Genomic DNA, 14904 nt, shown 5'->3' with positions numbered 1-14904 from the left:
AAACTTATTCTTAAACTATAAAACTTAACCATGACTTAAGTGCATTTCCTATGTCTAAACTTTAACTTTTATATAATCTAATGATTGACCTTTAATACTATGCTATATCCTATTAAGCTAATACCTCATCATTAATTCTTTTATAAATAGTATAGTAACTATTATATTTGAATAATGTAACAAAGGAAACAAAACAGCAAGCATAAATTTACTCGAATATACTATAAAATTTAAATGCAACTATGAGTGTATATGTATATATTTTATCCTAACAAGTCTACTCTAAAAATCAAATAGTAGCTGTCACACTCTTGAACAAGGAAATGCATGGCCGCCATGATGGTGGCCATGGACTGAAGCAAACAGAGTTTCGGTAAGTAACAAAAAAAAAATGTTCTGCCTGGCTAGAGGCAGGGCGATAAAACTATTATGGTAATTTAGTTTCCAATCTTAGCCCTAGGGGAAACTGCTTTCGGGAACAAGAGCTGACTAACCAGTCTACCAGGAAATAGAAGTTTTAAAATATCTAGAGAGAAGTACAACTTAGAAGGGACAAGGTCATATAAAATAATTCTGCTGTGCAACTTTCCATCAGGTGTATAGGGATTTACTTATACGTTTTACTGCCATGTATGCACACTGGTCACTAATCACACTCCAATATTATAGGTATAACTGATATCCTATGTCAGAGGCGATCTTCCAGATGGGCCTTTACAGGCCTCAGCCATGTAGCTATAGATGTTGGCTCCCAACACTCTACCCACACCTTAGTTGTATTCTAATGAGATCCATTTTGGACTTTTGACTTCTGGAAATATAATATGGTACATTTGTGTTTTACTAAGCCACTTAAATTGTAATAATTTAGGATAGCAATAGAAAACTAATACAGCCATGCCAAAAGAACTCCAGCAGCATGACAGTTCATTAAAGCCTAAGCTGTGAAGGTGTCTCTGGAGAGCACTAATGGGAGACCCTATTGTATTGCAATTTAAATAGATTCTAGAGTCTTCTGTTATAGGGCTCCTTATTCTAATTGGCTGATTTTCAAATAATAAGCATGAATGAGCTTAGATAATATTAATTGATAAGGAATTTGTTGTCTTTGGGATGCCAAATATGTAAAAATGTTGAGCTTGTAACATTATGGGTACATGTGAGATTAATAGTTGTTTCTAAATAGTGTCAGGGATCTACAGACCTTCAACTGACCAAATAATTCTTTGGAATTTAAGTGAGGTACTGGGCCTTGAACTTTTCCTGAGACAATAGCTTATCCCTTATTTGAGCTGCTTTGTGAATATTTCTATGTCTTTAATAAATGGGATAAATGAATCTCCTCAGAAGAGGACATCCCCAATTTAATCTCATATGTATTTTCCTGGAGAAAGTTGGATGCAGTGGATCTTGCTGGCAAAGACTGGGCAGTAGGACTAGTTTGAAGCATACCATGAATATCCAGGTGAAGATGCACTGTGTTCTTTCCAAGGTAAACACACACTGTGGCTGAGAACTTTTTGTGATAGACACTGAACCAAACATATTAATACTAGCCAAATCTATCACTACAAAGTATCTGCCAGTGGATACTTGAATAGAATCTGTAATTTCAATAAGATTGGGGGAGAGGGCCTTAGTGTGTGAAGCCATATGTTATCCTACCTCCAACTCATACAAAATTTGGTTTGAATATCATTAGATGAAAGCAAACATACATTTAGAGGGTATGAAAAGGTTATTGCTTATAGAATGAAGCTTTTTTTGGGTAAGAACAAGGCAATATTTTAAGCAAATATGAAAAAAAGACTTTAGAGAGCAGAGAGAAATGACAGACTTGAGTTTTGATTCTGAAGAGGGGCTGGGTTGGAGTGAGGGTTTCTCGCCATTGGTCTGACTTGCATGGTTTGAAATTCCTACCAGGGTTAAGGGGAAAATATGTGTGGGTTTTCTTACTAGTTTGCCCAGATGAAGATCAGAAAAAACAAGGGCATACCAGCCAAGAATCAAACATAATAAATTGGTCAAACTTTTTTTTTTTTTTGAGTGGGCGTCTCCCTCTGTCCCCCAGAGCGGAGTGCACTGGCACGCTCCCTGGCCACGGCAGCCTCGACCCTCTGGGCTCCGGCGATCCTTCCGCCTCAGCCTTCCAAGTAGCCGGAACTACAGGCATGTGCTACCACGCTGGGCTAATTTTTGATTTATTGTAGAGACGAGGTCTCGCCAAGTTGCCTGGTGGGTCTCGAACCCGCAGGCTCAGGCAATCCACTCACCTTAGCCTCCCAAAGTGCTGGGATTACAGACTGAGTCACTGAACATGGGTAATGAGGAAGAGATCAAGTTGGAAAGTAGGGATGTAGGAGATAGCCATTTTAATTGGGACTTTGAGTACTTTTTTACTGAATTAAAAAAACTATTTGTACATATCAGTTTAAATAATAATACTACAAGTGAAAAATTGACAGATTATCTTAAACTAATTTACTCGTTTTCTTATGTTTAAAATGAGAGAAATAGCTACTCTTTATTAGAAAGCTTTCATTGGAATTTCCTATAACTTTTCATTGAAAAAATTCTGAATCATTGCAATGGTTTTGATAAATGTTATCAGTTTACAAGATTGAATGGATGAGAAAGCAACAAAATAAGAACACTTAAAAAAGCAAGTATTCAATTAAAAATAAAATCATTGGAATAAACTATTTTTGATATTGTTATGCTAATGTTACCTTGCGATGAGTCATATTTTTTTTTTAACTCATTGCTGTTTTCTTAGATTTTTAAAAAGGGAAAAATCATACCAAGTTATCAGTTGGCTTCTATCTGAGGATCATTTAAAACAACTTAAGAAGTGCTTTCATTTCTTTGTCAAAGAAACTTTGGATGGCAGGTAATTTTAAAAAAATTATTGGAACCAAAGTGTCACTCTTTTAATCATAAAAATGAATGGATGGATGCATTGATACCCGGAATGAGAAAGGGGTGGATGAATGGATGGATGGGAGAACATATGATAAGCAGATCGAGTAGGTAAGAATTGCTCACTGAATCATCAATTACAGTCACTGGAAATTCTTCTTTACACAATACTGTCCTACTTACACTATACACATGAATATATTTTTCTACAGAGTAGGAGGTTATTCCTTCTGGGACATCCTTGTAACACTTCCCCTGCAAAGAACTTCCTTGCAACACTTCTTCTCAATACAGAAACAGAGTTAATCCCCTCAACTTCTCATTGTTGATAGGAAATTCAGATCCAAATTTTCCCACTCATTTTCTTCTCTTCTCCTTGCATACATTCATAAATAAATGGAAGACTCATGAACATTGATTACGCAAGAGTTGAATATCTGGTCATGCGAAGTTCTTTTGAAAAGCAATCAACCTAGTATAAAATGAGACTTGAAGCAGACTTCTTTGGCTTTATCTGGAATGGGCAAGAACACATCACTTTTTATTCTTAGTCATAAAAGCAGAAAGACAGAAAACATGCCTATCTAGTGGCTTTACCTCTTCTTTTTTTGAAAATTCTACAAATTAGTCAAGGTGGTGCTCAAATTGTACTTTTTCATAAAACCTTTTTCCTCACCTGAGCTGAAAGACCACACTCCCTCATCTATAGGACTGATATTACTTGTCCACTTGAAACTTAGCCTATATCATCTTGCATAGTTAGTTATTGATTTTAAGTATATGCCTTGCCTCTTCTGCCTCAGTTTGATATTTTTAAGGACAGATATAGTAACAGTGTATTCTTAAAATTTCTTTATTAGCTTAATTTTAAATATGAATAATAAACTATATAATAAATTTTTTTACTGCATTACAAAATTTATTCAAAATATTTGGCAGCCATTCCTTTGTTATGTGAATCCTTAGAAATACACAACAGAGGATGATTCCATTCACTTTTATTACATGATTTGAAGTTGATCCTGGAGATCAGGCAGAGATCTGCATAGTACTAATAAGTTCTAGACTAAAGGCCTTCTGAAATTGGAGGAAATGGTGCAGGGGCCCACAAGGAACAGGTGTCTCTGGATATTGGTTTTCTGAATATTCCACATAGACAGCAGTCCCCTGATATCTACAGCCCTTGATCTATTAACTGTGGCAGTCCTAATTAACTGCCAGTGAAGTTTTGACATTATCTACTCTGTAATACCTTGGTCAGCATTGAAGTGAAAAGGCTAAAACTATGTTTCAAAAACAGGTTGTTTTTTGTTTTTTGATATTTTCATTGCTTAACTTTTGGGCATAGATCAATAATTCTTTGGGTGAGTCAATCTTTCATAAACAAATTCATAGTAATTTTAAAAATATCATATATCATCAATATTGATAAACTATTACAAGTTATGCAGTTTGATTGGTTAAATATAAAAAATCACTCATAGAAAGTCAACATGTGAAAGAAAGTTAAACAAGGCATCACAGCATCTATCAAGAAGACTTAGAACTCTGAGATCAGCCACAGTCAGAGATGGCTCCCAGAGCAGAAAGATTTTAAATTGGTATTGTTGGTGGATGGGGTTTGGATTGGGGAGAAAAAGGAGGGAAGAAGGGTATACTCTAGGGAGCAGAAACATTTGAGCTAGAATGACCATGGCAGAGGGTGTTTCTGGGGAAACTGGTTGAATATGTGGGCTACGGCTAGATATGCTTTGCTGCCCTGGGGTATTTTGTTCATATTCAAGATTCTTTTATGTATTGTGAATTTAAGATCTTCCATGAATATTTATCATTTATTTTCTCTTTTACACAGAAATATTTGAAAACTTATTAAAAGTCTTCGAACTGATGGTGTTTCACTGCAATCATTTGCTAAGAAGAAGAGATTTCATGGATTCCTTAAAGAATGAGAACTTTGATCTGGTATTTGTAGATGGATTTGAATTCTGTTCTTTCCTGATTGCTGAGAAGCATGGGAAGCCATTTGTGTTCATTCTTGTTACTACATTTGGGTCTTAGGACTTTGGGCTACCAAGCCCTTTGTCTTATGCTCCAGTATTCAGTTCCTTGTTGACTGACCACATGGAGTTCTGGGGCTGAGTGAAGAATTTCCTGATGTTTTTTAGTTACACCAGAAAGCAATGGCAAATGCACTCTATGTTTGACAACACCATCAAGGAGCATTTCTCAGAAGGCTTGAGGCCAGTTTTATCTCATCTCCTACGGAAATCAGAACTGTGGTTTGTTAACTCTGACTTTGCCTTTGATTTTGCCTGACCCCTGCTTCCTATTTATGTTGGAGGTTTAATGAACAAACCTATTAAACCAGTACCACAAGTAAGTGAATTCTCAACACTCAGTTTGGGCTTCACAGAGTGTGTCAGTGCATAGTAGGAGGCTGCCATCAGCTAGTGGGATTCTGAGACTGAAGTAGGGCTAGGCAAGGGAGGTATCTGAGACATACTTTTAAAGGAAGTACTCAGTTTCAGAACTGTGCAAGTACAGTGCTAGGACTTACACCATTCTGAGATTGAGCGCCTAATTACATGTCCTCTGGCTTCGCTCTTGTTTCACCTTAGTCCTAGCTTTAGTAAGATTAGTAGATTAATTAGTAGATTAACTAAAGTTGTTATTTTCATTTAAATGTTGTATGATCATGTGTATAATAAATATGTAGTAGTGCGCATTACATGCAATAATTGCAAAGAAGATGATTTACTCACAGTGAAATTGACAACACTGTGAGACAGGGAGTAAACCAGGGTGAAACTACGAGTGGGACCTCTCAAAACTCGGAATTATCTCTTGGAGGGCAGCCTCTTTTAGTTCAGGCTTCCGACACTAGGTGACTGTTCCAGGAACACATCAGTGTCAGCGTACCAGCTAGCATTGTTGAAAGAGGCTGTGTTCGGCTTCAGTGAATTTTTATTTTTGAGATTCTTTAAATCCCGTTTGCCCATTTCACGATGGGTAATTTAGGAGTGTACTTGCCCAGAGAGCACTGAGTGTTCAGAGTTTTTGTCCGAAAATGGAATGATCCCCATGTCCCACCCTCCCTATTCACCTGATCTCACCCCAAGCAACATTTTTTAATTCCCTAGATGAAAAAAGTCCTCAAAGAAAACATTTTGTCAATGTGGAAGAGATGAAACAAAAAACAGCAGAAGCACTAAAGACAACAAAATTGATGAGTTCAAAAACTATTTTGAGCAGTGTCTCAATAGGTGTATTGCATCAGACGGAGAGTACTTTAAGATGACTGAAGTTTAAACACATAAGGATAAATACGCAGTTTTTTATAAATACATTCCAGTGTTTTTGTGTCCCCCACCTATGTGAGACTAATGACAAGAACCAGATAACACCACAGGTGTTATCTTCAGTGTCTCCTGTCTAGATTTTTAGCTTGAGGCTTCACCTAGACCTTCTGATTTGATTTATCTATGGTCAGCCCGTGCCAGTGTAATTTATAAATGCTCTCCAGGTGATTTGAATGCACAGCCCAGACTTATAACCATTTCTTACAGATATTCATAAAAGTGGGGGAGAATGTTTTCAAAAGATTAGTTGGCTGCCTATTGTCTGTCTACACTGGGTTGCCATTTTATACAAATTATTGTATATAATATTTGCCACCCATAGAAAATTGTGATCATCTTTATTTTTGTAAATGAAAGAGGGCCTTCCCACCACCCTGAAGTTCAAACCCCGAGGGCCTGGATTTGGACTGGTACTTCCAGAACCAGAGCGTTCACTCTTCCTCCCCAACCTTGCATTGAGTTAGAAGGAAGAGTTGGGGAATGATCCCTGGGCAAGACAGGCTTTGTGTTGATGGAAGGAGGTTTTAGGAATGGAGCTAGGAGGGAAGGTACCCCAGGTGAGGAAAGCAGGGGGCCTGTTTGTGGAGGTGGAAATGAGATGGCCTTGTGGCTGGATTGCCTGCGTAGCTCTGACTAGAGTTGTGGAAGATTCAATTGGATAAATTAAGCCATGGGCATTCACTAGAGGCCTTAGTTATCAGGAGGGTGTGTTAGACCTTGACCATAAAGGAAGGGAATCGTCATGAGGATAATAATGAAAGTAAGAGTTTGTAATGACTGTGATGCAGCATATGCTTTTTTTGAAGTAATTTTTCTTCTCTGCATTTTTGAATTTAAATATAATGCTTTTATGTTTTTGTAATTAGCAAAAGGATGACAAATTGGTCTTTGTGAAGCTATGCTGGGTGAAATCCAGTAGGAGCTGAAACACCTAGTAGGATGAGGGGTCAGGAGTTAAAGGGGAGCCCCAAAAGTGCATTAAAAATCAGGATATGAAAAAAATATGTGGAAGTAAGAATTGATGAAACTGTATTAAAGCCAAGGTTAAGACATTAGATATCAGTTTTTCTTAATAACTGCCTCGAGGGTTTTAAGATTTAAGCTGCTTAGATGTGCTGTGGGATGGTATGTTTTTGCTCTTTTCAAAATATTCCCATGTGTTTATAATTTGCAGTCATGTGGGTTAACCACTGAGATAGAGATGAATTATGTACAAAGATCAGTGACTGAGAGTATCATGGAATATAGGAAGTCAACATGCTAAATGACACATGAGCTTTAGCCTATTTTGCCTCCATTTCTTCTTAAGACAGTGATGTTCTCCCAGTTTCTCCATTCCAGTATCCAGAATTCCCACTCTCCATACTGGATCCCGACACCTGCCACTGATGCTTTTCCTGACAGTACCAATTAAGACCTGAACTTGGAATACTCCCATGGGAGTATTCCATGGGAAAATGGGTGGAGGGTAAAGGATGGAAATGATTCTGGGACAGGATTTCAAAGAAGAAAGATATTTCCAACAACACAATGGATATGAGCACAGAGAAGAGGACGCTGAGTTGTACCAGGGACCATGGTAACAGTTTTAGGACAGTGATCTCAAGGCACTGAAGGAGGATGTGCTAGTAAATAGTCTTTTATTTTATGGTCACCTAGGCATTTACAAACAAGTTTGTCATCTCTTTTCCTTTGTTATATCTCTCTAGAACTTGGAGGACTTCATTACCAAGTTTAGGGACTCTGGCTTTGTCCTTGTGGCCCTGGGCTCCATGGTGAGCCTCTATCAGTTCTCAAGGAGATGAATAGTGCTTTTGCCTACCTCTCCCAAGGAGTTGTATGGAATTATAAGTGTTCTCTTTGGCCCAATGACGTCAACTTGCCTGCATATGTGGACTGGCTTCCTCAGAGTGAACTCCTGGGTAAGAGGTGCCCAGGTCTGCTCCTCATTCTTCTGTTCATTGGGGTTCTGACCTCTAGTTGGGCATTTATGCCTGCCTCAGAAGGAGTTTCTAATAGGTAAAGCTAAGATTCAGAGAGAAGGAGAGTTGTGACCAGCTGCAGTTTTGGGGGAATCCAACTATACTTCCAATGGGATCAGATGCCAAAATAGGCATCTTTTCTTTTTTTTCATCCCAGCCCTAATGTCTGTACCCAGAAATCATATACCTGGCAAGACCCATTAACTCTACTGCATTTGGTCCTGGACAAAGCCACCCAACACAATCCAAGAAATTCTTAGAACTCTAAGAATATATACAGGGGTTTTGGAGACTTGTCAGTCTCTTTAATGACTTTGCAAGCACCAGTTTAGCCACGTGTCCTAACACAAACACACATCCATGCATACATGAAACACATGTTCTTAATCTACAAAGGATTTGACCAATTCATACTGTAACAATTATGCCAGCAATGACTTTAGGTTATGCGAAAATGTCTGTGTTCAAAGTTTAGGAAATTCACAGCTGATGATTTTTCTCTATCGAGTTATCTGGTACTAGAGAGCTCCCTCACTCCCAAAAGACTTTCTCTCCTCCCAGTGCTGCTTCTTAGAGACAATTCATTGCTCCAGCCACTGACCAGATCAAAGGCTCACAACAAGACTATGGCTCAAAATAACCTAGAGGGAGTCAAGAAACAGATCCTGGTCCCAATTCTGTAAATGTCTCTCTTTAATCCTGGAGTGGGGCACATGATGCCCATTTGCAAAAGAGACAAGGAGAGTTTGGTGCCCATTGTAGTTGAATGATTCAGGTTGAAATGTATCCTCAAGATAAAATGTGCATTTTTATCTTAATATAAGACCATTGTGCTTGATGGGCAGTTAGTTACCTTGGAGGACGTCAGACCCCTTCTATTAACTCACTGAACCAAACTTCATTAATCACTTACTTTGTGGCAGGCCCTGAACTAAGAACATGGTGAGAACACAGTATCCTAACTAAAGTCAACAATCACTTTAGTTAGCTCTAAATAAGTGGGGATAGAAGGGCAGGAACTGGAAATGCTGAGGTATAAATTTCAGTCTACTTTCAAGGAGCTTCTCATCTAATTGAGGACACTGTTCAATCAGTAAGTTTTATGAGTGACACATGGATTGCGATGCAAACACATGTGTCAGGATTGACAAGAAAAGGAAAATTAGATATCAGTGAATAAAGAGAGCTCAAGACAGATAGACAGAGGAGGCAGAGACTGAGAGACAAACACAGGAAGAGAATAGAGATGAAAGAAACACAGAGAGGCACTGGAGGACAGAGAAAAGGAAGGAAAAAGGATGACTAGAGACACAGGTCTTGCTTAGCCCTCTCCTCTATCAAATTCCCTGTGTTCTGAGTCTTAGCTAGGATTCTGGCTGAGATGAGAAGTCTCCATACAAAGGCAAGGTTTGGAGTCTTACATCTTGAAGTTATGCCCTTGGATGTGTTCCAAGCAAAGCTATGCTACACGACAACTCCAACACACCTCTAGATCCCCTGGGCATTTTCTTACGTCCTTCCTGCTCTGCCTGGTGTTCTGAACCCTTACATCCTAAATGTTCTACCATCTTTCTTATTTACAACGTCTCACCCCAGAGTCTGATTTTTTGTCACTCGTGGTGGGCTGAATAGCATCATGGAGCCCATTCAGCATGGTATGCCCATCGTGGGAATCCCTGACTTTGGAAATCACCCAGAAAACCTGGTCCGAGTAGAGCCAAAAAGTTTGGTGTCTCTATTGAGTTACAGAAGCTCAAGGCAGAGACATTGGCTCTCAAGAGGAAACAAGTCATAGAAGACCAGGGGTATGCATCTCTCAGGGGTTAGGGTTACTTAGGCTGGATGAGGGCATACGCAATAAGGGCACGGTGTGGGTCTCTTTTCAGTCAAAATAGTATTTTCAGGAAAAGAATAATATGTGTGTGAGGCTAAGAGATGGCATTATGTTCTCTGAGAGCAAGAAAAGAGCAATATAAATTAGATTCTGAGAATAATTTTCTACCCTTAGGGTTTGGGAAACCCACACTCTGTAAACAGAGTCTCCTGAAGAGCTCTTATGCTTTGGGTTCTTATGATATAATTCCATCTGAGGAAGGAAGTTGTCTTTCTGTTCTCCAAATACTCCAAGTCTTCTCCCTCTGGGCCTTTTGTTTGTTCCCTAACATTCCTTCCCTCCTCTTCACAGAGTGGTTCCTTCATGATGTTTGGGTCTCATCTCTCACTTATTTCTTATCAGAGTTAGTCTCTGATAGTCCTAAGTAGGCTCTTCTCTCGCCCACCCCAATAATATCATTTTCTTTCAATAATTCTTAGGATCTGTAATTATCTCACGTGTTTAATTTTCATTTATTATCTGTCCCCCAAACTAAAGAGTAGAGTCAGCTCCATGAAGACAGCAGCATGTGTCTCTTGTTTTCCATCATGTTCTTACTGTGTTTCTAGCTCAGAGCCTGCCACAAAGTAAGAGGGTAATTAATTTTGTTTCAGTGAATTAATAGAAGGGGTCTGGCATCTTCCAAGGTAACTAACTGCCCATCAAGCACAGTGATCTCATGTTAAGAGAAAGATGCACTATTTTATCCTGAAAAGTGAGAAGGACTGAATAACTTATTAACATCTGATCTCAAAATGTAATCATTACCTTGCACATAATCAACACTCAAGCAGTTAGAGTTAAATGACTAAAAACAACCACACAGATACAGTTTTTAGCTCTAGAAAAATTGTTACATTCTGAGGGCTGGATAACTACAGAACAGTTGTATATATCTAAAATTTTATGTGGTGTTGATGTTCATTTTATGCAGTATGAATTTGTAGCTTTTGTTGAATTTTCAAAGACATAGACCCCAAATGGCCATGATCCAATAGCCTCTGTGAAGGAGTCATTCTGGACTGGGATGGCTTCAGACATTGTATATCACCAGGGTCAGCGTCTTAATTTGTGGGACCTGCTGTAAACAAAAAAAATGTGACATTTAAGAATATCAAGATGGTGACAGTGGAGAATTTAATCAAACACAGGATGCTACTAAGTGTGTGGTGCAAATATGCAAACTGCAGCCCTGAGAAGTTGCCTTGGTCAACATGATACTCTAATGATGCAGAAAATACAGACCTTATCCTGGTCTGGCAATTCCCAGAGTGGCATTTTGTCACCCAGTCTAGAAAATGGCACTAAGTGTTCCATGTATACATCTAATAATTGCATCATATATAATTTTCCTATAGTATACCATAAGCCTCTTTGTATTAGGGACTAGTTCTTACACATTTAGTCACTTTTTGATGAAGCAATTTGTCATTAAGCATAGATCTTTACATATAGGTATTATAATAGAACTTTTTGTGGGGACCCATTTGATTATTGCAAAGTCACCAAAAATTCCTGAAAACTCTGTCTTTAGTGCATCAAATAGAAAAACGTGACACATCCTACGTCTTGTGAGACCACATCAATAACATCCTCTTTCTGTATCTGCCAACATGTACAAGTCCACAGCGGTGTCCACCAGCATCATCAGGAGTTCCTACCCGCTGAACCCCAGCGGGTGACTGGTGGACTGGGTCAACCACATCCTCCAGATGGGGGGTGGGGGGGTGATGTGGTAGAGGGGTGAGGGGCAGGGAGGAGCAGTGAATCTCAAGTCCTATGCCTCTCAGCAACCCTGGCATATGGAGTACATGCTTGACATCTTGTTCCTGCTGGGGCTCACTCTGGGCATGGTGTGGCTTTGTGGGAAGCTGCTGGGCATGGGTGTCAAGTGGTTATGTAGGACCAGAAAGCTGAAGGAGACCTGAGGATAATGCAGCCTTGAGGGGGTGTGTTTGGTGGGCTGTGTCACTTTCTTGAAGGCTTCTACCAGTTCTGATAACCTTATTCTCCACATCATATCTACCTGCTAATTTTGCTACAAATTCCTCACCAGGAGTTTTTTCCTGTTGCAGAATTCTTTACCCAGTACTCTTGTCCTTCTTTATTGCCATTCAGCAAGGGTGATGCTGTGATTCTGTCTCTGAGCATCTTGGGCCACTGACTCTCAGATTTCCAGCCTGGAAACCCACTTTCCTCACCCCCCTCTCTGAATTGCTGAGCCTGACTATGCCAGCCTCCATGGTCATATCTCTCAGTCTCTTTCCCTCACTCCTGCCCTTATCACTTGTCACAGATAGCACCTATAAAAGGCAATTTTCAAATCATTTTGTTTTCTGTTTGCTTTCCCTGCATACTCTCTTCAGTGCTCAGGAAGCCTGTCCTGGCACATGTGTTCATGGTCAGACATACCCTTTCAGGCCTCTATATTGGATCCTTGCCTCTTTCCAAATTGGATGCCTACAAATCTTCTTAATTGCTGATTAGGAAGAGAGACTGTGGGTTTCCAGATTTTTTGGACTGTAAAGGGTTTTACAGAACTCTTTCTCATCCTTCTCTCTTCACTGCCCCCCCATACACTGGCCAAGGGACTTCCATGCCAGTTGCCCAGATTTCTGTTCTCTGGCTATTGAAGCCTATAAGGGAAGCTGGCAAAGTCCTGCAGTGGAGGCTTGCAAGGATCAATGGGACAGGACATGAGTGTGGGGTGAACTAAATTTTTACTGTCTGAAGAATATGGCAAATGCCAAAAAATTCTCCAGATGGCCTGAACTTTTGAAACAGAGTCTTTTGATATTTAGATTTGACCTTTACTTATGCACCCAAGCAGCAAGCAGTCTTGGACATGGTGGAAAATAGATATTCCATTTCTTGATTATAGTCTCTGGCTGGGTCTGAGGAAGCATGTGGCTCTGAGTTGGCCTCAATGACTTTCTACATGTGATGGGGATCCGAGGCAGAGAGAGGCAGCAGATGATTTCAACTAGGGAGCCCCAGCTCTCCATCTCTGTGTAGATGAGAAAAGGACATGAAATTGTGGTTTCTAATTCCAAGGATAATGCAGAGAGGGCTGTGTGTCATCTCTGCGGTGCTATTGCCACATCTAGTGGGCACTAAAGGTTAAATGGCATAAAAGGGGTGAAAGCCTGGGTATTTGGGGTTCAGTAGAAATTGGGATTTGCAAATGGATTCTCTTTCCGTTAGTGTGCCTGTAAAATCCTCTATGCAGTGGATTTTGTAATAAGACATAGGACGGATGTATCCACTTCAAAATATCCCTGCGTGTACGGGAAATGGGAACTTTAGACTTACTGCAAGGTGTTAGAATTGATCTGAGCATTCATAGGTACTGTTTCCTTGTCAAGCCTACCCCACTTTTTGCTAACTCTCCATCCTTTGGCTGGTATTAAGGCTTAAAAAATGCTGAGGTACTCTGTTCTTTGTTTCTGTGATAAATCACTCATTACGATTGACTCCAAATCCATCCAAGTTGCTGCAAAATTCATGTATTTGTCCTTCTTTATGGCTGCATAATATGCCATTGTGTATCACATATGTATCACATATTTAAAAATCCAGTCCAACTTTGATGGGCAACACAGTTGGTTCCATGTTTTTGCTATTGTGAATAGAGCTGCAACAAACATACGTGTGCATGTATCTTTTTTGTAGAATGATTTGAGTTCCTCCAAATACATTCCCAACAGGGGAATCGCTGGGTCATAAAAAATAAAAAAATAGTTCCATTTCGAAAAAAAAGCTGAGGTAGGTATCAGGATGGATAAAGTGAAGCATGCCATACAGACTTTCCTTTTGCTGGGCCTCTCACAATCTGCATGTAATTAGATGCTATATGAAGGTAAACAGGAGGAGAAAATAAACCCTCCATGGCCCATCAATTCACATTCATAGAAAAATAAATAGCAGACTATAATAAAACTATCTCTAGTGGATAGTTCATCTGTGCATTTGTGGAGAACTGGCAAGTTCAGGAAAATCATACTTGCGAAGCAGGTTCACTGTGCACACGTAACCAGTTTGTCTGATTCCAGTGAGACAGATTAGCACACACACACAAGACACATGAAGTAAGTTTCATGGCCTAAGGTAATCAAATCTCCAAATGAAGCCAAGATGTAGAGGAAAAGAAACATGGAATAAGTGGGAGAAATAGAAACATGGTAGATTCAAGCTCACGTACTCCAGTTGAAATAAAAGATTGACAGACAAGTTTAAACATATTAGCTGATTGCTGGTTGTTGTTTTTTTTTTTTTGCTGATTGTTGAATAAATGATTATGTTTGGAGTTTGACAGCAAGTCCTTTATTTTGCTAATGCAATATGAAAAGTCCAGGAATTATAGATGGACTGTAGTCTTGTGATGCCTGGTCAACCTCTTGCCTCTCACACCTCTCCCTCCTTTTTCACAATGTGCATACCTATGTGAGAAGTGAACAAATGTAGAAGAAACTGATGCTTCAAATTCAAATGAAGAACAACACCTGTAGACTGAGTAGACAGTAATAGTACAAACAGAATTCAAGGTACATCTAAAATGTAAGGGACACAGGAGGATTGAACATAAAAGGATATGAAAAGACAGGTCTTTCAATGAATGCAAAATACAATCTGAATAGTTAGTAATACTATCAAACAAAATAGATTTTGGGTAAAGAGTATTACCAGAGAAAAAAATCATCACTTTCATAATGAAAACTCTTTTTTAATACTTGAAACTCTAATTGTTAATGTGTATGCATTTAAGGAGTGA

At 39.2% G+C, this 14904-nt stretch overlaps 1 pseudogene; it reads left to right on the top strand.

The window, feature by feature from the left end:
- Nucleotides 1-323: 323 nt before the first annotated feature.
- Nucleotides 324-12061, top strand: LOC103255412 (annotated as a pseudogene).
- Nucleotides 12062-14904: the final 2843 nt, after the last annotated feature.

This window comes from Carlito syrichta, unplaced genomic scaffold (genome assembly GCF_000164805.1).
Source record: "Carlito syrichta isolate Samal-C Ts95f unplaced genomic scaffold, Tarsius_syrichta-2.0.1 Scaffold288097, whole genome shotgun sequence".
Taxonomy (NCBI): domain Eukaryota; kingdom Metazoa; phylum Chordata; class Mammalia; order Primates; family Tarsiidae; genus Carlito; species Carlito syrichta.
This window is presented reverse-complemented; position numbering and strand designations above follow the sequence as displayed.